The following is a 25,740-nucleotide window of genomic DNA, read 5'->3' on the forward strand; positions in this document are numbered from 1 at the left end:
GAGCCGGATGTGGGACTCGATCCCAGGTCTCCAGGATCATGCCCTGGGCCAAAGGCAGGCACTAAACCGCTGAGCCACCCAGGGGTCCCTGACATTTATTTTAATAGAGGCAGGGAAAGGACTCATATTTTACTGAGTTACTAATATGTTCCAGCACTGGGCTACGCAATTTTAAGAACATTACCATTTAGAATTCTCGTAATGGTCCTGTGAGGGGGTCGTTTCATAGATGAGAGAAGAAAGGAGTTAAATAACTCAAGGTCACACGGACTAGAATTCCTGGTGGATCTTCAAAGCCCAAGCCCACACAGTCTTTCCACCCCTAAGATGTTGAGAGCCTAGAGATAAATTTGACCTATTTGAGCTTTGGAGAAGGAGGAGGGTCTTGTTTTAGGAAGAGAGAAGCAATCAGTCTCTCCCAGCCTCTCTTTCCAGGAACGCCGAGGGAAGTGGCAGACCTTTAGGTGCAGCAAACCTCAGCGAAGGAGGAGGGAAGCTTTCAGAGGGTAGGAAGCGGGTCTGGAGGGCCTGCGTTGCTCAGGCCCAGTCCAGCCAAGGGGGAGCTGCTGGAGGACGCCTTCCTGGCGCGCGACTCTGCAGACAGCTGCCTGGGCCTGCTTTCCCAGGGCGGGGAGCCTGCCAGGGGCCCGCTAAGCCCTAGGACAGCCTGAGATGCGGGAAACTGGCACCCGGAGGCTCAGGGGAGAGTGGCATGCAGCTGAGTGTGCGAGTGAGTGAGTGTGAGCGCGTGTGCACGCCCGGGAGGCGGGGGCGTCTGGAGAGCGGCCTCCGCTCGGTAACGGGAGGGGTTGGGCCGCCACGTGACTCCCGGGGGGCGGAGACGGGCGAGCTGGAGGGAGGATTGACAGGCCGCCCGGAGGGGGAGGAGGGGGGCGAACTGAATAATTGAGGAGCAGCTCCGCGGCGGCGGCCGCCTCCTGCCTCCCTTGGCCTCCACCGCTCCGCATCGCAGCGGGAGAGACGGACTCTGGCGCTGCGAGCGCGGGCAGCCCCGGCCCCTGCAGCCCTCCGGTGAGTGAGCGTCCCCCGCCGCGGCACTGCCCCCCTGCGCCCCTGCACCCCACCTGGACCCCCCGCCAGTAGGATGGTCGCCTCTTGTTGCATGAGCCGGGGAGCCGGAGCCACAAGGGGGGCGCTGGGGGGGACAGGAACATGGCGCGGAGGCTGAGCGCGCCCTCCGGCAGGGGCCCCCCGAAGGAGGAAGCAGCTGGGTTGGGGTCTCCCCGTGGCTGGCCGGGAACGGGGCCTGGGCCGTGTCGGGGTCGGGGGGCGCCAGGCTCCGACTCGCGAGCGGCCAGGCGGGGTGGGGGACGGGGCAAAGGCAGCCCTGGCGCGGCCGGAGCGAGACGCAGAGGAGGGAGCCCGAGCGGTGCGCGGGTCGCCCGGGTCTGCGCTGGTGCCGGGCCTGCCCTTCCGTCCCCGCCTGGTCACACACCGGGCCCCCGCGGCTCGCTTCTCGGCCGCGGACTGAGCCCACGGAAAGGAAGGGACGCTTCTGCGGCCGTAGCCCGAGGGGAGGGCGGGGGCAGCGTCTGTCCTTCCACCTGAGAGCAAACTCTTCCGAGGGACTCCCGCTGAGCCCGACACCCAGACCTGGCCGGTGCGCGGCGAGGGGCATCTGTCCCCGACCCTGGGGATACGCGGCGGGGAGGAGAGAGGTGCAGGGCAGCGCCCTGGCCAGGGGAGAGGATTCTCGCCCACCGTCGCAGCTTCTTCTCCTCCTCTATCCCAAATACATCGGTTTCTTTACAAATCCAGAGGGCCAGAGTAGGGCAATGTGCCTCGCGTGGTGCAGCCCCAAACCTCCTTCTCCCACCAGAGTCACCCACACCCACCCACCCGCGCACACACACACACACACACACACACGTGTATTTTATATTGTGGTCGAAAACTAAGATAGAAGTCGCCAAATGACTAGAGGCAAAGGGAAAGCAGAGGAAGGATGGAAGGAAAACTACAACAGCAGAGCTCTCGCCTGCTCCCGACGCTGCTCACCCCACTACCCGTGTGAGGCTCCATTCAGAGTCCCGCCTGGACTGGGAGTCTTCAACTGGATTCCAGTGCAGAGGGAAAACTTGAGTGGGGGAGCAGGTGGGATGTCGTCGAAGTGGCGGGGCCGGTCACTAGCGGGAGTTGGCCAAGGGCCGCAGAGCGGTAACCCGCCTGCGCTCCCCCAACCCTCCCTCCCCCCGCCCCCGGGGTCGGGCAGGAGCCTGGACCACAGCGCCGGCCGCGGGGAGGCCGCTGTCCGCGGTGCTGAAAGTTGGGGCGCTGTCCGCGGTGCTGAAAGTTCGGCGGGGCCGGGCGCTGTCCGCGGGGGGACTGGCGGCTCGCGGCTTGCCCCGCCTTCCCCCGCCGGCAGAAACTGCGTTAGAACCCCTGTAAGGAGGATCCAGGTGGAACAAGCGACCTGGAGAAACAGATAGAGATGCTCTGCGCTCCCCGGCTCTCTGCCTTCCCCCAGACTCTTCTTGGAAGGCGGCTTTCCAGACTCCTGGGTAGAGAGGAGCAAGGAGTGGGTGTCACTCCAGAATCCAGCTTTGCTAACTTCAGGTGGGACTGAGACGTGTGGCTCCTTCTTTCTGTGTCCTCTGTGCGGCGAATCTTCCTGCTGGTAAAGTGTTGGAAACGCAGTTAGGGTTGTTATTCTGTGAAACACTCCTGTGGCTTTCAGGAACCAGAGAATTGTGAGGCTACCAAAAGATGAAGCTTCATTAATGGAGAGGATGGGCTGGCTATTCCTGGCTATGGCTTTTTCTCTCCTCGGCACCCCTATCTCCCCACCACAGATTGTTTATATCCTCTAGATATAAATCTTTAAGCGGCCCTGCATGGTTATTTCTTTGACTAGTCTTTTAAATTATGGGTAAAGTGGGAGAGAATTGGGCCAATTTGTGGAGGCCAAGTTCTGAAAATATTTACTGAACACCTACTATCTACCAGGCCATATTATCTCATATACTCTTTTTTTAAAAAAGATTTTTATTTATTTATTCATGAGAGACGGAGAGAGAGAGAGAGAGAGAGAGAGAGAGAGAGAGAGAGAGAGAGAGGCAGAGACACAGGCAGAGGGAGAAGCAGGCTCCATGCAGGGATCCTGATGTGGGACTTGATCTCAGGACTCCAGGATCATGCCCTGGGCCAAAGGCAGACGCTCAACTGCTGAGCCACCCAGGGATCCCCTCATGTACTCTTCATAATAGCTGTTAACTATTGTGCAGACATAGAAATGTCACAAATACTTGAAAACTGAAGTTAGATATCTTGAATCCAGAGCTTGGATTCAAATTCAGTTCTGCTTAACTCCAAACTCCAAGCAATTTTCATGCCCTCATTTTGCCATTTACAAATACTTGAAAACTGAAGTTAGATATCTTGAATCCAGAGCTTGGATTCAAATTCAGTTCTGCTTAACTCCAAACTCCAAGCAATTTTCATGCCCTCATTTTGCCATTTGGCTTTGGATAGCTGTTATTGGAGAATATAGCAAAAGAATGCCAAAAGAGGAAGGTCTACTTTCATTTTCACATACACTACTCTCTCTTCCAACTCTTTCCTCTTTAATCTGTTCACCCACTCACTGTTACTGACTCCCACCACACCAACTGCTTTTGTACATGCTGACTGAGATACCACTGTTCACATAACTTGAGCCTTAGGATTACAGAACAGCCAGCTTTCCTGAAAGAGCAGTGGGGCTTCATAGGATCTAGAGGACTTAGAGCCCACACATGCTTTCATATTCAGAATTATACTCTTGAGTTTTAGGGCCGGAATAACTTTAAGGGTCATTCAGCACCATTCAGGTCCTTCTTTTACAAGAAGGAGAATTTGGAGACCAAAAAATGATTAGTAGTCTAAGTCACATGGTTGAAAAGTTAGGATTAAACCCCATTAACTCGATTCCAAGGTCAGTGCCCTTTCCACTATCCTCATGGTAACTCAAACACTCTTCCCTGTTTCTTTCTTTGGTTTTCTTTGACAAGAACATCAGCATCAATAAACTACATTCAATAAAAATCACGAATACAAATACCTAAAATACAAACACTCATCTTACCTACACTTTCTTCCTATTATTTTCCTCTGGGCTCACTGTTTCAGTCTTGTCTGACACAACATACCTGACCCACTTTCCTCAGCAACAGTTCTCCCTATGGTGGCAATTTGTAAATGGGGATGGCAGTATGGCATTTCTCTACTTGCCTTTGTGTTGCCTATATTTCCTCTTCTATGGTTTATTCCCAACAAAACAATTTTTCCAAAATAAATTACCCTAAGCATCTTCCATCATCTCACAGATACTTGGAAGAGGCCTTAAAAAGATTTAGGCAGAAATAAATAAATGATCGTTATAAGTGCTTATATCAGCCACTATCCTAGGTCCTTTCATAAATCATTTCATTGAATCTTCACTATTCTGCCAAGTAGATAATTTCATTAGAGGTGGTCCTGGATTTCGAGTCTACTCTAAATGCAGCAGATCTGATGCTCTATGTATTTCTGCTTGCTTGCCTTTCAGCCCCTAGTGAAATCTCAACTTTATTAATTGGATTTTGTAGCCCTAATAATTGCATTGACAAGGAGGAAATTTTTATATTTAACTGAATTGTCCTATACTGCTCTAATAGGTAATATTTAGAAATTCAAATTCAGTTCAAATGGTAATATTCTGTTCATCACAAAACTTACCACAGCATACTCTCCCTTCATTTATTATCCTTTACTTATAGATCCCTATATACCTTCTTAATTTTAATATTAATTTTCTGCTTCAAACTCCATCTAGAACCTGTTAAGGCACAACTCATAACTGAATATAGAACTTCTATTGTACCCTCACAGGGTGATCCTGCCAGGATGTTGTTGGTGGGATGCTTTGGGCTCTAAACCATAATCTTAATCTGTCTAGAACTGTCTGCCCAATATGGTATCACTAGCCATGTGTGCCTATTTAAATTTTAATTAATATTAACATTTAATGAACGTGAAAATTTTCAATTTTTTAATCACACTAGCCATATTTCAAGTGCTCAATAACCATATGTGACTAATGGCTACTTAATTGAACAGTGCAGACATAGAACATTTCTTGCATTGCAGAAAGTTCTATTGGACAATGCTGCTTTAGAAAGTGCTAAAAAACATCCTCATGGCAACTGAGAACTTGGGATTTGTAAGAAGAATTTGAGATTCTGCTTTAAAACTTCTGCCAAGAAAGGAGGAAAAGCCACTTGTGGCCTAGGACACCTCTGAAAGCCCATATATGCTCAAGATAATAAGACTAACAAAGAGAGTACATGTCTCACTAAAGGAGCTGGTGACCTCTAGGTTTTGCTTCATATGGAATTCGTTTTACCACGGAGTAAAACTATGGATGGATCTTGCTGGTTTCCTGATTCCAGCTTAGAAAAAGCCTGGAAATTCTTATTCAAAATTCAAGTTTTATACATATATATGTGTGTATGTACATGTGATACAAGTTTTATACATATATGTGTGTATATACATGTGATACAAGTTATACATATATATGTATATCACATATACATGTAACAACATGTATACATGTCTGTGTGTTTATGTGTATTTGTATGTGCATGTTGTCTTAGTAGAGTATGATAAATACAGGACTTGGAGTTAGTAGTTCCAGGTCAGTTTGTGCCATACACTCATCTAAGTGTGCCCCTTACTACTTGGTGACATCTAAGGCCCTCTAGAGCTCCATTCTTTCATTTATAAAATGCTGATGAGCATTGCAACACCCATCCCAAAGGGTTATTGTGAGACTCAAAGTATAAGTAAATGAGAGTTCTTTGCAGAGAGCATGATTGATATGTAATGGCTGATAATCTCATGTAGACAGAGTATAGTATATAAACAAATAGGGTAGTTTAAACTGAATGCATTTCGGAACATTTCTAACCACAGATAAATATATTCTACTTTTGTTATCATTTTTCACTGAACAGTAGGATGCTGAAGAAAAAATCTTTTTGGTTGTTGATATATCTTGTTGGTTAATTTCTATGAATTGAAATCCCTTATTATTCAAGGTTTATTTTGCCCTGAACATTTCCTTCAGAAAAAAAAATACCTAGGAAGTCTCAGTGGTTCTGAAACAGATTTTGCCCTTTATCTAACAGGTTTTTTTTTTTTAAGATTTACTTATTTATTTTAGAGAGAGAGAAGGAGAGAGAGTGTGTGTGTGAGCTTGCGTATGAGCAGGAGGAGGGGCAGAGGGAGAGGGAGACAACCAGACTCTCTGCTGAGCAGGAAGCTTGATGCAGGCTCAATCCCAGGACCCTGAGATCATGACCTAAGCCAAAATCAGGAGTTGCACACTCAACCAACTGAGCCACCCAGGTGCCCCTCTTTAACTAATAGCTTTAAGTCAATCATCAGAAATTATCCTGTCATGACAATTGTGGTTCAGATAACAGAAAAAATATTATTGATGTTCTTCAGCATGGGTGGGTGAAGGAGATGATTTAAAAGGACTATTTTTACCATTTACTCATTTAAATGAACCTCTACCCATCTCATGAATCAATGAAAACAAAAATAATTCTATTTCATGCATTGATTAACCCAAAATAAAAGTAAAGACTATCAATTTGACTGAATTCTTGAAGTTGTATTAGGGATTCTGACCTTAAATAAAGGGCCTTTACACTATCCATTCTCTAAGGTCAAAGGGTAGTTATCTGAAGGGGCACCACCTGTTTGCCAGTCAGCTCTACTAGTCATCTAAAGTGGAGATATCTGTGCCACTTTAGGGAAGGTCAGAACAAGCCTTCCCATATTCTGACCAAGACACATTAACCTCCAAGGGGCCTGGAACACTGAGCCCCAAGGAAGTTCACCGCAAAGGCATGAACAAGATAGAAGGCTAAAGATGGAGTCAATGTTGTCAACATTCCTACAACTTAGCTAACATTTACTCCCAAACCTGGCATCTACACCTGAGCCCTGCCTCCACCCGAACCCCAAACTACAGTGTTTATAATTTAGGTAGGTGTGCTTTTATATATATATGAATACTTGACTGGGTCAGGAAATCACACAAGTGCATTCATGCCTTCTTTAATAGATCACGATTTTGACACCTAAATATTTTTCTCTTACAACACAAAAGTTAGCACAATGCTCAGGCATTATAGAAAATAAGCCTGCAAAGGAAGCTATTCCATCAAATGATTCTTAACTGTATTATGTTTGCTATTAATCCTGAAAACCCAATGAAGTAATATATTTTCTTTTGGGGGGTAGAGGGGAGCAGAAGTGCCTGAGAAATCAAGCTGAGTATAGATAGATAAGGGCTCTAGAGTCTCTCTCTCTCTCTCTCTCTCTCTCTCTCTCTCATTCCAGGAGTTCTGGCAAGTTATTTCCTTTTTTTTTTTGGAACCTAGTTTACCCTTGTTCAGACTTTGTTAAGGCATGAATGGTTATTTATAAGATGCTCTGCCAGAGAAATAGCTGAAACACACTCTCAGCCCCAAATACTCGTCAAGCATGCCATTCTCAGGCCTTTGTTGCATATGAAATTATATTACTAAAGGGAAAATTAGTGAAATTGTTGACTGTTCTCTAGTAGCTCATGCTGGCTTTAATAATAGACACCTTTTGTTGGGAATCATGGTTTATTCATTTCATTGGAATTGTTTGTCTCTTGGAAGGGCTTGGATTTTGGAAGGAGGAAAATACATTTACCTTGGAGCTGAAAAGAGTTTACTTTTCACTGTCTTTGACTTGAGGGATTTGAATAATTTTATATCCCAGGAAAGAAAGGGGATTAACAATGTAGCTTTGAAGCTTATGCTGGTAGCAAACAATCATTCACTTAATAAAGTAACTGAGGCTCACCATATATTGGTAGTCATGGGTGTTTGGAACTCCTATAGGCTGGCACAGGAGTGCTCAACAAATATTTGTTGAATTCAGGCCATTGTTCCAGGTCAGTTTGTGCCATACACTCATCTAGCCAAGAAATGAGTATACCCTGTGGCATTTTCCTTTAGCGAATAAAACAGGAGACAAGCACAGAACATCAAATTTTACCCTGATAACTTATCACCCTTCTGGAAGCATAGGTAGTGGAGGGCCAAGACAGACTGCTCCTGAGAATTGGGTCTTGCTGCCTTCCTCCAGGGAATAAGGGACACATTAGCCCAAGGGTCTTGCATTTCAATGTGATGAGGCAACTCCATAAAATCAAAGCTTAAATAGAGTTGTATAATATTTTCCACTTTTGCTTTAAAGAGATCTTCATTATTTCCTTGAGAAAGTATTTGACTGGCTTTGATGATTGTTGCAGGCAATTACTATTGTTCCTAAATTCAGAAAGAGCTTAGCTTAGAAAGAAAGCATATACATTAATTAGAGAGCTGGTGACATCACAGTCTGGAAGATCACAGAACATTATCCTTTTCCAGGAATAATTGGGCCTTCCTTTAGGAGTTTTAACTGGTCATTACTGACAAAAATGAAAGAAAAATAGATCATTTTATTCCAGCAAATCAATAAGCAAATGCCTAGAATTAACTGATTCTCATTTGCCAAAGGCAAAATATTCCAACCCAGCAAACTGTCCTACAAATGAGCAAGCTGGCTTCCATGGCCTGTTCATGTATTAAGTTGTTTTTTTCTTTGTTTTTTAAACAATTAGCAAATTTTTAAAAATTGCATCCAGGTGTTTGAACATTCTGATGACAAAATGGTCTTCATGTTTATAGACTTAATTGTTCATTAGAGATTATATTTATACAATACATTATTGTGCCGATGTTTTGTAATGATCACATAACCCAACTCTCTCATTTGACAGAGAAAGTGAGGCTGAGAATAGTCACCCAAGTTAATAGCAAAGGCAGAAGTAAGTTCTGAGCCTCCTCTCTTTCAATCCACTTTCATCTTTCCACTTCCTTTGCATCTTTCAACCTCATGCATCTTTTCATTAGTCAAGAAAGCCGATTTACTCAATGAGTTTAGCCACTAAAATTTACCAGGGCTACCAGAAGTAGGAAAGTATATGTATTTGGATTTCATAGTATTTCCATTTGCACCTCCAGGTGAAAGAAGTGCAGGATCAAGGATAGTCAACTAGTAGAAATTTCATGGGTAGAACTATGAGCCAGAAGAAAAGTATCAAAACCCCAGAATCCTTATGAGAACCTGGCCAAGGATTTGAGGGACACGTTAGCCCTTAAATTGTCCATCATCTTCATTGTCTTCACCTCTAAAACAAGAAATTTGAACTAAACATTTTCAGATTTTGCAAGCTCCAACATTCTATGGTTCTATGAAATGAGGCCAAGGATTTGAATTATCCATATTCTGCCCACATAGTAAAAAACAAATCAAGATTCTTATTTTTATGCCATTACCTAATGGAGGCTCACATTTCATGCTAGTACTTCACTCAGGAACAATAATAATAATAACAGCACTAATGACTATAGCTAACAATATTGGCTTATTTACATTTACTATGACCCTATAATGTTGGCAATGCTAGTATTCCCATTTTACAGATTTGAAACTTGGGCCTCAAAGTAGTTAAATAATCTGCCCAAATTGATAGAGCTGTGTGCTCTTAATCACCCAGCACATTGCCTCTTCGAAAAGCACTAGTCTCTCAAATAACTGATGGGCATCATTTACAGGTCACTTAACATACAAGTCCCTTCTCTGGGGACTTGCCATTATACCTACATTTTCTGGCTAGAAGAGCAATCAAGAGAGTAAATAGAACTTCAGGTCTCTGATGAAACTGTATAGTAATCTGTATCGTCTTTCTGCAAGATGTCTCTTGCCCTTTTGCAATTGATGCCATTGATCAATTGTTCCAATGATTTAGTACTGAATGTTGGTGCTTTGTAAGCTGCTGCATGCAATGAGAACCATTCTGCTGTGTTTTTCCCAGGGCATGTGAACAGCTCACACTGCCACAAATGGATGGATGCTGGTATAGGATTTAGTACCTTCCAAGGCCACAGAGGTCACCCTTCCACGTCTTCATTATTAAATGGCACCCTCTGGCTTTTGTCTCCAACTTTTTGACTCAGAGTAACAATCTAGACAGCTTTTAAGGTAGAGGGGGAGAGAGTTTCCAGAGTGTCACTTCCTGGTGGTGGTGGGATTCAGTCAAGAGAAAAACTAGAACTTTCAAAATCATGTGTGAAACTCATTTTCTTCTCAGTAAACCTACCTTACCAAATTAGTCATGAATACAACACCACCACAGTGCCCATCTATTTCACTGTACATTCCAACATGCACTAAATCTGCTCATGAACATCCTGCACTTAATATGTCATGTCTAATAAGCCAAAAATGCTGACAGCAGTCTAGCATGTATATTTTATTACATAAATAGAAGATGATATAGTAACTTATATAATATAATAAATATATAAATATTACTTTATATATTTAATAAACATTGTTTTATTCTTTTTTAATTTTTTAAAGTTTTTATCTACATTCCAATTAGTTAACATGCAGTGTAATATTAATTTCAGGTATACAGTATAGTGATTCAACACTTCCATAAAATACCCAATGTTCATCACAACAAGTGATGTGAGACTTGAGCCAGAACCATTCAACTTCTTTAAGACTCTGTTTCCATACTTTTAAAATTGGAGGTAAAGAATATGCCCTTCCTATCACAGGAAGGGCCAATGAGATAGCATTTGTTAAAATTCCTTATAAACTATAAAATCTATACAAAGAAAAGAAATGGGTTTTCCATCCTTTCAGGACTACTCATTCAAAAATAACTCTCAAACAAAACAAAACAAAACAAAATTCCCAAGTTGCTAATACCCAGTCCTCAACCAAAGTTGACAGCTAAATGACAGCGTTTTGGCTTAAGAAGATCTTGGATTGAAACATGCATGTCTAGAAAATAATATTTATAATATGGGAGGTCTTCTTCTTCTAAATCAATGGTTCTCAACCTGGGCAGTCCCACTTCATTAAGAGGTATTTTCTATTGTCCCAAACACTAGCGGTATAAAGAATTCTAATTACCCTACAGTAGGCAGGACAATCTTACACAATAAAATTAGTACCATATTCAAAATGCCAACAGCTCCTCCTGCACTGAGGAAGAGTGCTCAAAGTAACGTGCTGTCCATAGCCCCTAAATCCCTAATTGATACAGAGAGAATTTACTTTTGGTATCCTTCTCCAGGTGAAATCCAGCCAGGCATATGCATGTGAAATCCAGCCAGTCATATGCATGTGAAGTCTACAGCAGCTCAGAAGCAGTACCGGGCCTCCCATAATTTTACTGAGAAGTAAAATATGAGGTCAGAGATCAATATGGGGATCTCTGAGGTCAGAGATCAATAGTTTTCAAACTGGTCCTCAGAAGCTTCTATAAGACACCCCCCTCCCCACATCAGCAGGGACAGGTATCCCAATAGGTTAATATCCCATATTGCAAGGCCCAGACTAAAGGTTACCATATGGAGACCCAAAAATGAGTGAGTCATGATTCTGAAAATCTTTGCAGTCCATTGGTGAAACACTGGGTTATGCTCTGACTTTGTGACAAGCGTGGGTCTAGCTGAGCATTGAACACAATCCCTCCCTTCAGCAACAATCTGACAGTCAGACAGATGTAAACTCCACTAATCATGTATGCAACATAGCAATATATGCTATAACATGTTTTGAGGAATCCTCAAGGAAAGATCAGGAATGATTTACATCCATAGAGAAAGAACAATGGAATTGTACTTTGAATGATATGCAATATTTTCTCATTTTCTCATGTGGCTAAATAAAAGGGAAGGCCATTGTAGAAATGGGGACAGCATAAACCAATGCTGGAAGTGTGAATGTAAATGACTTATTTGTGGGCTGATGTGGTTAGTTAGAGACCTGGCTAGGAATGATGCAAGGTCTGTATCAGAAAGACTCCAAAGAAACTTGAGTGCAGCTGGGTGGATATATTTATTCAGCCGGAAGTTTATCCTTTGAACAGAGGTTTTATGAATATTTTAGAAATACTGCTGAATTCAGGATTGGTTCATAGGCAACACCAGAATTTCATGGCTAGAAGGAACCTCAGAATTCATCCCGGCCTCCCCCTTTCTCTGTATTTTACAGCTGAAGTAATTAAAACCCAGAGATGTCAAGTGACTTGCCCAAGGTCGGCAGCAAATTAGTGGCAAGACAAAGACTAGAGCCTAGTCCATCCTCTTAGCTCATAGCATTTTGTCCTGCCTGCTCTGTGCTGCCTTCAGGAATTTTATTCATCATCTGAACATAATCCAATGTAACACACAATGTGATTATTAAGTATTTATGAAGCTCCGAGTTTTCCATTGCTCACTATTAAGATATAGTTCCTTTATTACAGCCAGACGATAGATCAGATCCTGGGCTGCTTCTACATGAGAGCATTCTCTTCAGAAACACAAACATCATACCAAACACACTGGCAGGACATTCTTCCCCCGCCTCACACCCCTCCCCTGCCTCCTCATTTCAAACTGCCAGAGATTATAGAGGCACAGCCTGAACAGAAGGCATCTTAATCTCTGGTGGTTCTGTAAATAATATGCTGTTCATGCTTGCATATAAATGATCACAGCCTCTCTATTTTCTAGATGAGGGATCCTTCAGAAGAATGAAGTTGCTCACATGCATAGCATATTAGATAGGATTTCAGACCCCAAAACACCAGCCCTCTTTTAAACAGATTTGAATTTTTCACCCATCTGCACATTCCTAATAATTTATCCAGGCTTGTGGTCTTAAATTTTATTTCATAGTCTACTTAGTCTGTGCATATTTAGGTTCCAAGATTGGTTATTCCCTACTTCTTTTTCTCTGGCCACCTTTCCTCCACTTCTTACTCAATATTCATCCAATAGAAATCATCTAAATTAATCCACTCATTTTATAGAGTGGAAACTGAGAGCCAAAAAGGTGAAGCCACTTGCTTAAAGTTGCACAATCAAAAGCAGCACTGTGGCTAGATTCCCTGACTCCCAGTCTCATGCTCTCCCCTCCACATCAAGCTACTGCTTTCCAAGGGTAGATAACAAACATTTCACCACTCTCCACCACCCCTGCCCCCATTCATTGCATAACCACCTAAGAATGGATGGAAATGACTGATTGCACTGCCAGGAAGCTCATTCTGAGACCTTATTTAGAATACCCACAACTTATCATTTCCCATGCTATGCTGGTCCATCTATCATATTAAGAAGCTTGTTATGGAGGAGCTTGACACACTTTCTAGTCTAGAGTGTATATATATATATATATATATATATATATATATATATATAATGATTGCCATTGCTCAAGTAGAGATTATCACAGAGAACAGTGTGCCCAAGAGGAAAGAAGACAGAGTCCAGGGCTCCCATCATCCAAAATTCATTGTAAGTGGCAGGTTATTAGATTCATAATCCCAGAGACCAGATAATTGGGTAATTAGATGGAGTTAAGCAATATTGCTTGTAACCAAGAAAGTTAAAAAAAGACAACTCCCACACCATTTCTTCTTTAGGGGAGAGATGTTTTACCTGAATTGATCAGCATAGTACGCATAGTTTAGTACACATAAAGTTTACAATGATAGGTTCTTTGTTTTTAGAAAATCAATGGAATTCACACTTTCTGTTCAAATTCTTTCTGATGAATCATCTTAAAACAACAATAAAAAAAACAGGTGGTGTTTGAGTAAAGAGCATATTGAAAATAGGAGCAAGGGAGAGAGCAGAGAAATTGAAGAACTGGCTTTTCAGGCAGGGCTTCATGGACTCATGATTGGCTCACAATCTGACGAGGCATATTAGATACAGAAACTCAGTTTTATCAGTTCTCTCAAAAGTCATCTAGCTCAGCAGAATCAAACTATCCACCCCCCACCCCGCCCCAAAATCCCCAGAGGCTGATTTGTGAACTAGATGCAATATAGTCATGTGCAATGGGGGGAAACTGTAGTGTTGCCCAGGTAATTCCCTTCCTGGTATTAAGATAGCAAGAAAACCAGATGAGTGATCAAAGAGAAGCTGTACGCACAAGATAAAGATCAAAGGCATTAGACAGACAGTCGCGTGAAATGTGCCATCCGGGCTATAACAGAGATAGAGAATTCTTTCAGATTCCGCCCAAGAACACCTTTCAGGTTACTGGAACAGTTGTGCCCTTCTAGTTGACCCTCACAAGAGGGTCTTGTTTCCACTTTCCCTAGTGTTGGAGAAACTTTGGTGAATACTTTCAGTAGAAGACAGAGACTTTATCTAGTCTCAATGCAGTCCTCATCTTCTGTTAGAATATTACCTCAGAGGTGTTATAGCTTCTTAATTCATAGCCTATCTCCTATTAGTTACATGCTAGTCTCCTTTAAGGAGTTCTGAAAGATGTCCCAATTTAACCACCAATCACGAATAAACCACCCTAAGTTTTTTCTGTAAGGTTAGGTTAGGTTAGGTTATTTCTGTAAGGGGCAAATCTCTTGTATTTGGTGCTGGTTTTGTTTATTCTGCTTCGGAGGGTACCATGATCTGACCTTGCTCTGAGAGCACTGAGGTCTGGTTCATCCTTGTCAGTAATCTCCATGTATGGACCCTGACATTTGAAACCGTATCCATTCGTCACTCTCAGTACAGAAAACATTCATGGGTGACTATGACTCATCCACAAAATGCCGAAGGAATCAACTCTTAAAAGGTTTTTTAAAAAAAATCAGACAATTACCTCTGAAAGAGGCCAAATAACTATTTTAACTATTTTTATTCTCCCCTTGACCTGACTGGTTACCCTGCTTCCAAACAGGCACAAACTACACAGACAGTTTGGGATTCATTTTAAATTCGTTCCTAGTCACACAGACTTTTGACACACTTTCTATTCTAGCATCAGAATACAGAGGAAAAAAATATCTGAATGAGTATAGACTGTTGTGCCAGAAATAAATTCCTAATATAGATAACTAAAATATGCCTCTATAGAACTTAGCTGTCAAAATAGGAACAAAACTTCTCTGTTTTCAATACTATCTTAGTGACTAGTCTGTGTTCTTCCTTTCTGCCTCCAAGTTATGGTTACAAACAAATACTATGGTGCTGTTGCAGTATATTAAGAATCTGAGGAGAACTTGTCCATTGGGCATTATGATGCTATCTCTTTAGATATGTGATACCAATATGGCAAATTATTGAGTGTTCTTCTTAAAGTCAAGGATAACAAGAAAGCTACATCATAGTACTTCTGAACAGGATATCTCACATCTACTCATTTAATCTTATGAAGTAGGTATGATTATCCCAATTCTCCATATAATGATTATCAAATTTAAATGACTTTCCCAAGGCCTTACAGCCAAAGAGGGTTAGGGTTGAGATTCAAATGCTGCACTCATACTGTCCAAGCACAATTTAAAAATTCTCTCCAAAAGAGACCAATCTTAATGTATTTCATATGAGCAGATGGATAATGATTTTGCAGGTCCACCTTCATGTTCTTTCAGAGGATTAGATTCAGGGGTCCAAAGATTCGGCATGAGACTTTGGGCAACTCATACCTTTTCTAGGCTTCAATCATTCCATCTAAGAAAGAGAAGAATAGTGGCTCTTTAGTTAGTTATTCACTCACTCAACAAATCTGCTGAACACTGAAGCTACAATGGGAAAAAAACACAGACCACAAGTTGTTAGTAAAAATAAGAACCAAAAAAAAAAAAAGGGGGAACCATTGCTTAGAATATTGTTACTAAAAAAAAAAAAAAAAAAAAAGAATATTGTTACTAAAATAAAAACAATACCAAGTCCCCATAGTATGGGGATCTTAGGATTGCATCCAAGATTGATTGTTTAAAAAAGAAAAAGGATTCGTTGTTTTGCTTTAGTTTTCATACTTAGTGAAGTGATTTGAATCCTTCTCATGTAATTGTCAAATAAACAAAATTTTTTTTAAAGATTTTATTTATTTATTCATGAGAGACACGGGGGTGGGGTGGGGGGAGAGAGATAGAGAGGCAGAGACTCAGGCAGAGGGAGGAGCAGGCTCCATGCAGGGAGCCCAGCGTGGGACTCGATTCCGGGTCTCCAGGATCACGCCCTGGGCTGAAGGCAGGCACGTAACTGCTGACCCACCCAGGGATCCCCTCAAATAAACAAAATTGCAGACCTGACTAACCAAGGTAATGCAAGTTATTATCTGTAAAAACAGAAACCCAGATCTTCAATGTTCCTAATGGATGGCTTCTGGAAGATAGATTTGCCCTAAACTATCAGTGATATACATTGCATCTATAGACTTAATAAATTCATATTCGGGGGATACCTGGGTGGCTCAGCAGTTTGGCACCTGTCTTTGGCTCAAGGCGTGATCCTGGGGTCCCCGGATCGAGTCCCGCGTCGGGCTCCTCGCATGGAGCCTGCTTCTCCCTCTGCCTGTGTCTGCCTCTCTCTCTCTCTCTCTCTCTCTCTATGTCTATCATGAATAAATAAATAAAATCTTTTTAAAAAAATTTTTAAAAATTTGTATTCGAGAAATTCAAAGTACATTTTCATTTGCCTACAGGAACTCATTCCTTTCAGCAAAGGCTGAGATTATTTGATTGCCCCAAAGCAAGAAGATAGTACAGAAGACTAATAAACAGTAATGGGAGACTGACAGCAGAAGGGATTTTATTAAGCAAAATAGAACAGTGGATTTGAAAGGAAGAAGTAATGTGAAAGGCAATTTTCAGTTTAAGAGAATTCTGAAGTTTAATACTGTTGATGAACTAGAGCATATTAAGGAAATACTGAATGAGAGATTAAAATAGAAAATTAAGTAAACAAAAAAAGAGAGAAAAAATTAGACTAATTCTAAGGCACTTTTCCTTAAAATTATATTCTTTCTAAATACTTTCTCTTTTAAAGTCATGTGGGGCATTTGCTGGCCAGTGAGAAGGGAAGAGGCATTTCCTTTCCCCTAATCAAAACCTTTGCCAGTATCCTGGACTTAAAATTAAAAGGTACATCTCACACATAAATAGACAATTGGCTCTTTCACAGTTCTGCATTATTCAATTTGTCACCAATTTTTAGAACCAACTTGCAAGAGGCGTCATCACAAAGCCATTATCTAATGACCCCGAATGTAACAAGTTGAGAGGCCTAATTTATACACAGGAAACTATTTGGGCTTTCAAGGTGATTTATTCTCTTGAAACATGGGACACTGAGTCTTCTCTTGCATAAGACCAAAACAAAAAAAAAATATATTAAAAAAAAGCAAAAACAAACAAAAAAGTCAAGGGGAAACCACTGTCATTAGAAAATGAAGTAAGTTTGCCAGCCTAATCTCACAGCTCAGCTTGTATCCAGAGCCACTTTCTAGTGGAAAAAGTAGGATAATATCCACTGTAAATGGAATAGTTAAGGTGTAACTCAGTGTATAACTGCATCACATCACTCAGGGTGATCCATTTTAATTTTACTTTTAATATTAAAGCAAAGGTTACAGGGTTGGCTTTTTTGGATTTTTAAAAATAGGGATCCCTGGGTGGCGCAGCGGTTTGGCGCCTGCCTTTGGCCCAGGGCGCGATCCTGGAGACCCGGGATCGAATCCCACATCGGGCTCCCGGTGCATGGAGCCTGCTTCTCCTTCCGCCTGTGTCTCTGCCTCTCTCTCTCTCTCTCTGTGACTATCAAAAATAAATAAAAAATTAAAAAAAAATAAAAATAAAAATAAACTATACAATGATCCTCACCAAAATTGGTATGGGGTTCAGCTTCTTGGGGTTTTTTAGAGAAGCATTTCATTACAGATTCTATTGCTATAAGATTAGCAAAACTCATCTGTCCTAGATCTTGAATGCTGAGCTAAAGAAATTAGGCTTTAAACCACAACCATTGGGAGCCACCTAAGGTTTTGGTACAGAGGTGTTGTGACCAGAGGAGTGACAGAAAGTTCTGACAACACTGAATGGAACAGATCAGGGAAACACAGAGAGAGGATGGAAACAGAAAAGTAAGTTGGGAGATTAAACTGTGAAAAAATGTGCAAGAGAAAAAAAAAATTTCATAACTATAAAATCAGGGGCCATTGTTGCTATTTCTTGGCTGGTTTTGGACCATGTTACCCACGTCTTGTTTGAGATGAGCACAACTTTGAGGGGACTGGGAAGAGAGCGCCCCTCTCTTCCTGGTTCACACCTGACATCGGTGCCCCCCTTTTCCTCAGTGAACAAGAGCCACTCTCCACTGGTGGTGAAAGAGTTGGTAGGGGTGTGCAGATGTGCAGAGAAGGGGAAACCAGATAAGTTTTGCATGCCTAGAACCAAAATAAAGCCAAGTGAAGAAATGGAGCTGGGTGGTGGTTTCACACCCTCCCCAGCTGTGTGTGCTGCAGCTCACACAGGTCCTTTTGCTTTGGGGAGGGGGGGGGCAGAGATGCCTCATTGACAGGAAAGAAAGGCTGCTACAGATGATTGCCATGGTTCTTACCAGCTGGAAAATTTATAACATCAGCAGCATATGATTAATTTAAAGATGCTTTTCATGGATCATATTCAATTCAATTCGATTCCAGGGTGGATCACTGCACAAAATGCCAAAGCTCCTAAGGGCTTGATTTTCTCACTGTATTTTTCTGCCCTCCATTTCTGGTTTTTTTCCATTACTTTTCTATGGCAGTATTTTTCCCCTCTTCCATTTTTTCCCTGCATTTTCTAGTGACAGCAGGGAAGGGACTGTTTCAATAAGACAAGAAGCTGAGGTCATCTGTTTACCCATAGGATAAGGAGAACCCAGGGCCTAGGCAGCCAGCTCTTCTCCACACTATTCTGCTGCTGAATTTCATTCCTTACCAGCAAGAAGAGAAAGTCTTACTTGGCCTCCCTTCTGACTTTTTTTTTTTTTTTATCACTGCTTTCTCTGCCAAATTGCAGGCTCCCAGATGTTCTAGACAACTCTCTCTCTCTCACTGCCAGCAGGCCAAGCCAGGTGATTGTTGTTACCCTCTTCTCCTAGGAAAAGTATTACAGAGGGAGGCAATGCGCACAAGTCCTGGTGTAATTTAAGTTTGACGATAACCACGTGAGATGCCGAACACACATACACACCCACTGCCAGTGTCCCATCTGCAACTGCCTCTATTTAAACTTGGTCTGCTCAGGGCACTAAGGAGGTACTTTATGAGATGAACACTGGGTGTTATACTATATATTGGCAAATTGAATTTGAATTAAGTATATATATATGCATATGCATATACACATATATGAGCATATATATACATATGTGAGCATATATATACGTATATATGGTCTGCTCAAATCCAGCAGGTCAGCAGAGCCATGGAGGTCACACAACCCAAGAAAGAACCTTGAATTAGTCAGTCATCTCCTAGTCCCATGAACTACAAATGCATTTAAGAACCATCATCCCCTTGCCTTGCTCAGTGGAGGCTGAGCTCAGGTAGGGTCTCCCCAACCTTGTTATCCTACTTCACCCCCATCTCCAACCCAGAGCTTCTGACCCACTGCTTGAGTACTAGCCTGGTTCTCTCTCCTTTGAGGGGACTGAAGTTGCCCCTGTAATATGGTGAAGAACACAGAATCTCTTTCTGCTGGTCCTCAGAGCCCAAAGAGTCTTGAAATTTCTCCTAATTACACAAGAACCAGATTATTGGGTTGCTAGGATCCTTTAAAAAATAAAACACTTGATTTCCAAAAGAGGTAATAACCCTACCAGGTGGGCGTTATCATCTTCATTTATTAGGTAAAGAAACTAAGGCTCAGATAGACTATAAAAGTATAATAGGTGGGGCAGGGACTCTAACACAGATCCATCTGACTTCAGAGGCTATAGTCTATTCTGCAAAATGGTAAACTGCTAAAACTTAATAAAATAAAATAAAATCCAGAGAACCAAAGGCAGACCTATGGGGTCATAGAACTACTGCCTCTAACTAGCAGAGTGACCCTGGGCACATCTTTTGGGTTTCACTCTCTTTGTCCATGAAATGAGAGTGCTGGATCCAATTATTTCTTCTAGTGCCAGCACCTGGGAGTGTGTTTTCTAGTTCCTGTGTCTCTTTCACTGAGGCCAGCAGCTAAAATCTTACCCCAGCATAATATACTTCTAACAACAGGAAGTGCCACTTCAGAGGCTCTGGAAATGACTCAGATAATAATTCTGTTCTCCAGAGAGAACCGATAATTTATATGACTTCGATTACACACTGGTCAGGGCTGGCTTAGGTAACACTCACAGCTGTTTATTCTGTCCGCAGGAGTGCTCCATGGCATTCTCTGCTGATATTGGAGAGAGATCGGGGCTTAATATTTGCTATTTCTGGTTTAAAGGGGTAGTGATTCAAAAGTGAAACAGGGAGAAAAAAATATTACGCATCCACTCATTCTTCTTTTTTTTTTTTTTTAAGATTTATTTATTCAAGAGAGAGAAAGAGTATGCAAGTGCAAGCATGAGGGCAGGGGGGCCAAGGGAGAAGGGAGAGAATTTTAAGCAGATTCCCCACTGAGTGGGAAGCCCAAGCCAGGGCTTGATCTCAGGACCCAAAGATCATGATCCTACCTGAAACCAAGAGTCAGACATCCGACTAACTGAGCCACCCAGGTGCCCCCTGTTCATATTTTTTATGTGAAAACCCATTATAAGAACATGGTGAAGGTAGATAGAATTATTTACCAGCAGAGGTTCTTCATTTAATAAAAGAATCCCCAGGATTCCTAAATAGTGTGTATTTAGTCTACTAGAGACTGAATTTGATGGAGAAAGAGATATTAAATCCAATGCTGACTGAAAGATCATAATCAAAGGGGGGAAATGTGTTATTTAAAGTGAGAAAATGGTACTCTATTTGCAACCACAAACCCTTAGGAACACACAACCCTTGGGAGCAAGTGTTTGTCAATTTGATGTGAATGTATCTTTTGTGTAGCAGGAGGCCCATTGGTGCAAATCTACTCAGGGAAGCTGGGTGTGCATTGGTAAGGGAGGAGAAAGGGACATGGACACCAGATGTAAGTGAATCCCATTTCTGCTTAGAAAAGCATCATGGTGGCAAATATTGTATTGGCTTAAAAAAAAAAAAAACTGGAACGATGTTGTTAAAAGGGATGATGACACGATGTAATTCTTTGCATTAAATAGCCAAAAATGAAGCTTTCTTTAAGCCATCTAGAATAATGATAAGACTCCTTTCGTCAGTATATTAACCATTATAGAAAGTTTGACAAGTGAAAATAATATTTCTGTCGCACAGCCAGAAATAAGACAATGCCAGAATAAGTAAGATTTCCCATGAGGAATCAGGAAATCTTAATACTGCCTCTACCGTCTACCATGCCCTGGTAAACAGTACCACAATATCAACAACACCCATGGACACCCCCAGCTTTATTGGTTTAATTAGAAAACAGCTTATATATTTTAGAAGAAGATACACACACACACAGCAGCTGCCCAGACTGGTGGATCAGCCAATAAATATTTTTTGCAAGAAGGTTGCGAGGTTTTATATTAACCCTGAAAAAAATTAAATAGGGGTGATGTTTTCAGCAAGCTGACAGTTGTGAAGCCTAAACTATGAAGGGACTTGAGGCCACAAGATGTATTATCAGAAGAAGTATTAGTACAAATTAAGGCTCAGAGAATGAAGAGACCTAAGAGTCAGAAAAGAGAAATGGGAGCATGTTCTTGCAGGTGAGGATGAGAGGAGGAAGAGTTATTAAACCCAGGAAAGGGTACTCATGCTTAAGGGCTTGGATTTGAAGGCTCATGCAGGAAAGACAGCAGATTTATACTTCCTGGAGGAGAGGAGTTGGAACTGAGACCCTATATGCAGCTAGGACCCTCAAAGGACCTCATTCCCAGTGAAAAGAAGGACTAGAAAATACCCACTGCATCAGTGGTCATCAAGACATGTGTCTCTGCCTAGTGTTCTGAGTAGAGGACAAAACATGTCTTGCATGAGAAATCAAAACCTCAAACCTTTCCATGTAAGGGTTTAAAGTCCAGGTTCACACTACTTACATGATAATGAGAATCCCAAGGCTGAGAGCTTAATGTAAAAATCGGGTATGGATACCCATTTATGTGGCAGAGGATAAAAGCAGAACAACCCTGGAGGAATATATTTCCATAACCCAGGCTAGACAGGATACCCCAGAGAAAACAAACACCACCTAAGTTAGCTCACAAACAAAAATCAAAAAAACGTATAAATAAATACTCTCCCATGAATCAGAATGAGTAAAAACAAAGAACTAGAGGTTAGCATTCCAAGAACCTGATATAACTGAAAATTTGAAGGAGACTATGAAATAAATGAGTTTGAAATAACTAAAGAGTTAAAAGAAAGGGGACAGGGAACCACAAAGAAAAAGCAAGATGTCATGAGAAGAAAAGTTAACTGGTTTGAAAAAGAACCAATTGAATGTTTAGAAATAAAATAAGGTCTTGAAATTTAAAGCTTAAGCAGATTACATATTATTAGAAAGAGACTTAGTGAACTGATAGATTCAAGGGAATTGCACAAGATGCATTAGAGAAAGATTAATAAGCTAAATATATAAGAATACCATTAAAAGACAAGAAGAATAAAATGATAAGGCCAAGCATTTATCAAATAGGCATTTCAGAAAGAGAGATCAGAGAAAATGTATAGGCAGCAATGTTTGAAAACATATGGCCAAGAATTTTCCAGAATTTCATAAAGGTGTAAATTTTCAGGTATAAGGATAACCACCAGTTCTTAGCAAAGTAAAAAAATAAATCCATACATAGATAGATGTAATAAACCTCAGAATCCCAAAAAGAAAGGAGGGAAAAAATATACACAGTAAGTGGGTAAAAAGATTGCCCAGAAAGGAACAACAGTTGAATCTCAACACATTTCCCAAAAACAACAACAGAGGTTAGAAAATTATGTTCAAAGTGTTGAGGGAAAATAACTATCAATTAGTATTCCACACACACTAATAGTAAGAATGAAATGAAGACATTTTCCAACAAATAACTAGGATAATCACTCGAAGACACTTAATGAAAGTACAATTAAAGACCATTCTTATAGAAGAAAGAGATTGAACCAAAAGGAATAATGAGCAAAGAAAGAAATTGGGAAACCTGTGCATAAACCTAAAGAATCATCTACCAGTTAAAAATATATAAATGAGGGGTGCCTGGGCTGCACAGTCGGTTAAACATCCCGACTCTTGATTTCAGCTCAGGTCATGATCTCAGAGTCCTGAGGTCAAGCCCCACGTGGGACACTCATGCCCTCTCTTGTTCTCTCTCTCTCTCTCTAGTAAATAATCTTTAAAATAGATAAATAAGTAAATGAATGAATGAAAAATAAAGGATGATTTCCAAGGCAGTGGAGTCTTAAAAACGAGGTGGGAATAGAATAGTGAACAAAAATAACACTGAAGGATAGGAGAAAAAAGTGTATTTATGATACACTTTTCCAAAGTGTATGATAGGATGTATAAAAGTGAGAGGAGTTAAAGCACTTGTTTTATGCAGAAGGTAGGCAAAGATATTGACTGGCAGCAGATTTTTGGTCAATATTTAAGGGTAACTTACAAAAATAATATATTCTGTAACAATAAAATAAGTAGAAGGGAAAACATATTCAGTCCTATCAGAAAAATAAAGGGAAGGGGCAGAGAATGCAGCAAAGGGCATAGTAAATACACAAGTATGATGCACATAAATTAAATATTCTAGCAATCCAATAAATATAAACAGATTAAATGAGTAATTTTAAGGTTCTAAAAATAGATTTTTAATATTTTATTTATGGGATATACTTGAAAAACATCAAGACACAAAGTTTTAACGTAAAGGGATAGAAAAATATAATCAACCTCTTACAAATACTGATTAAAAGAGACAATTGTAGCTCCATTAACATCAGACAAAATGATTACAGGATAAAAACATGATTACTGGGCAGCCCGGGTGGCTCAGCAGTTTAGTGCCACCTTCAGCCCAGGGCCTGATCCTGGAGACCTGGGATCAAGCCCCATGTCAGGCTCCCTGCATGGAGCCTGCTTCTCTCTCTGCTGATCTCTCTCTCTCTCTCTCTCTCTCTCTCTCTGTTTCTCATTAATAAATAAATAAAATCTTTTTAAAAAACCATAATTACTATAAATAAAAATGATAATAAGATAATAACAAAAGGAAAAACCTACCAGGAATATATACTAATTCTGAACCTCTATACCCCTAATGACATAGCCTCAAAATATATAAAGCAAAATTGCCAAAAGGATAAAATTCCCAAGTGTGAAAAACTAAGTTTTAAAACTTTTAGATTGATACATAAGATAAAATCTTTATGACATCAGAATAAAAAGGATTTCTTAAATCATAGACACAGACACAAAACAATAAATCATAAGGTAAAATGTTTAATGACTACATTAAAATCAAAGACTCCTATACAAGACACTATTCTTTTAAAAAGAGATAAGCAGAGTAAATGTTAAAATAGAAAACAAGACTAGCTCCCGTAGCTCATTTCTTCCTTATAGATGTAAAAAGAAAAAAGAAAAAATAGGAACAACTAGATGGCACTGTTTTTTACAGGTCAACACTGCAGTTAAATGTGTGTGTGTTTTCTGCTATGTATTGTTCCCAACACATGAGGATGGTGGTTATATATGTGATGGAGGCAATTTCAATGTATAGACTAAAATAAAATAAGTCAAACAGATTAATTGAATATAATTTTTATTGGAAATTAAAAATATTGTCCAACTGTGCTCAGGATTTTCTTGAAAAAACGTTATTTGGGGGGAAAATTGCTGTTATTGAGAAGAGCTACAAATGCCAGGCCACTTTCTGATCCTGCTGTTGTTTTCCATGAACCAAAACCTTGGTCCATTATGTGCAGATTATGAGGGGCTCTGTAGAGAGGCAGTGCTTGCTTCATCTCTCACAATGAGGTTCATCTCCCAGTTAAATGATTTCTTTTGGCTTTGGAACATAGGTGTTTTAACCAAAAAAAATTTTTTGAATGACTCAGGCTGTTTGGGAGAAAGAAATTCCAATCTGCATAGTGCCTTTTTTTCTTTCTTTCTTTCTTTCTTTCTTTCTTTCTTTCTTTCTTTCTTTCTTTCTTTTTTCTTTCTTTCTTTCTTTCTTTCTTTTTTCTTTCTTTTTTTTTTTTTTTGTAAAATTTCTCTCCTGGGTGACTTGAAGAAGTGGGTGAGTAAAGCATTATCCCAACTAAATTCTTTTAAAGCAAACTTTATGTTAGCTATCAGAAGTGGTAGGAAACAGCACAGGAGGTCTCCAGGTCTTATATAATTTTAGCATCTTTCATTTTAGGGTCTGAAAACCAAGTTTCATCAGAAAGAAAAAAAATCTTTTTAAGTTTTAAGATACTGTCAGCAAATAGTCCATTAGTTGTAAGTCTCCTTGACACCATAATAAAAATACACTTAAAAAGAAAAGGAAGAAAGAAAAGCCACAGAGCTAGGGAAGATATATTCAATGCCTATAACGAAGAAAAGATTAGTAGAAATCATATGCACTTTTAAATTCCTACCAGATACACAAGAAACAACGTAAAAGAAAATGAGCAATGATGTGGACAAGCAGTTCACAGAAAAGGAAACTCTGGCATTTTTATTTATAGTAATCACGGTTTTTAAAAAAGATTTTATTTATTTATTAGTGAGAGAGAGAGAGAGAGGCTCATGAAAAGACCCAC

At 40.6% G+C, this 25,740-nt stretch overlaps 1 protein-coding gene across 1 annotated transcript in view; it reads left to right on the forward strand.

Annotated features, from left to right (window-relative positions):
- The first annotated feature begins 454 nt into the window (after positions 1–454).
- SLC7A14 (solute carrier family 7 member 14) overlaps positions 455–25,740 on the forward strand; it is a 112,214-nt gene continuing 86,928 nt past the window's right edge. Inside the window, exon 1 of the mRNA XM_026007739.2 lies at positions 455–1,032. The gene's annotated coding sequence lies outside the window, so the exon portion shown is untranslated. The remainder of the gene's footprint in view (positions 1,033–25,740) is intronic.

The sequence above is a fragment of the Vulpes vulpes genome, chromosome 3 (genome assembly GCF_048418805.1).
Source record: "Vulpes vulpes isolate BD-2025 chromosome 3, VulVul3, whole genome shotgun sequence".
Classification (NCBI taxonomy): Eukaryota; Metazoa; Chordata; class Mammalia; order Carnivora; family Canidae; genus Vulpes; species Vulpes vulpes.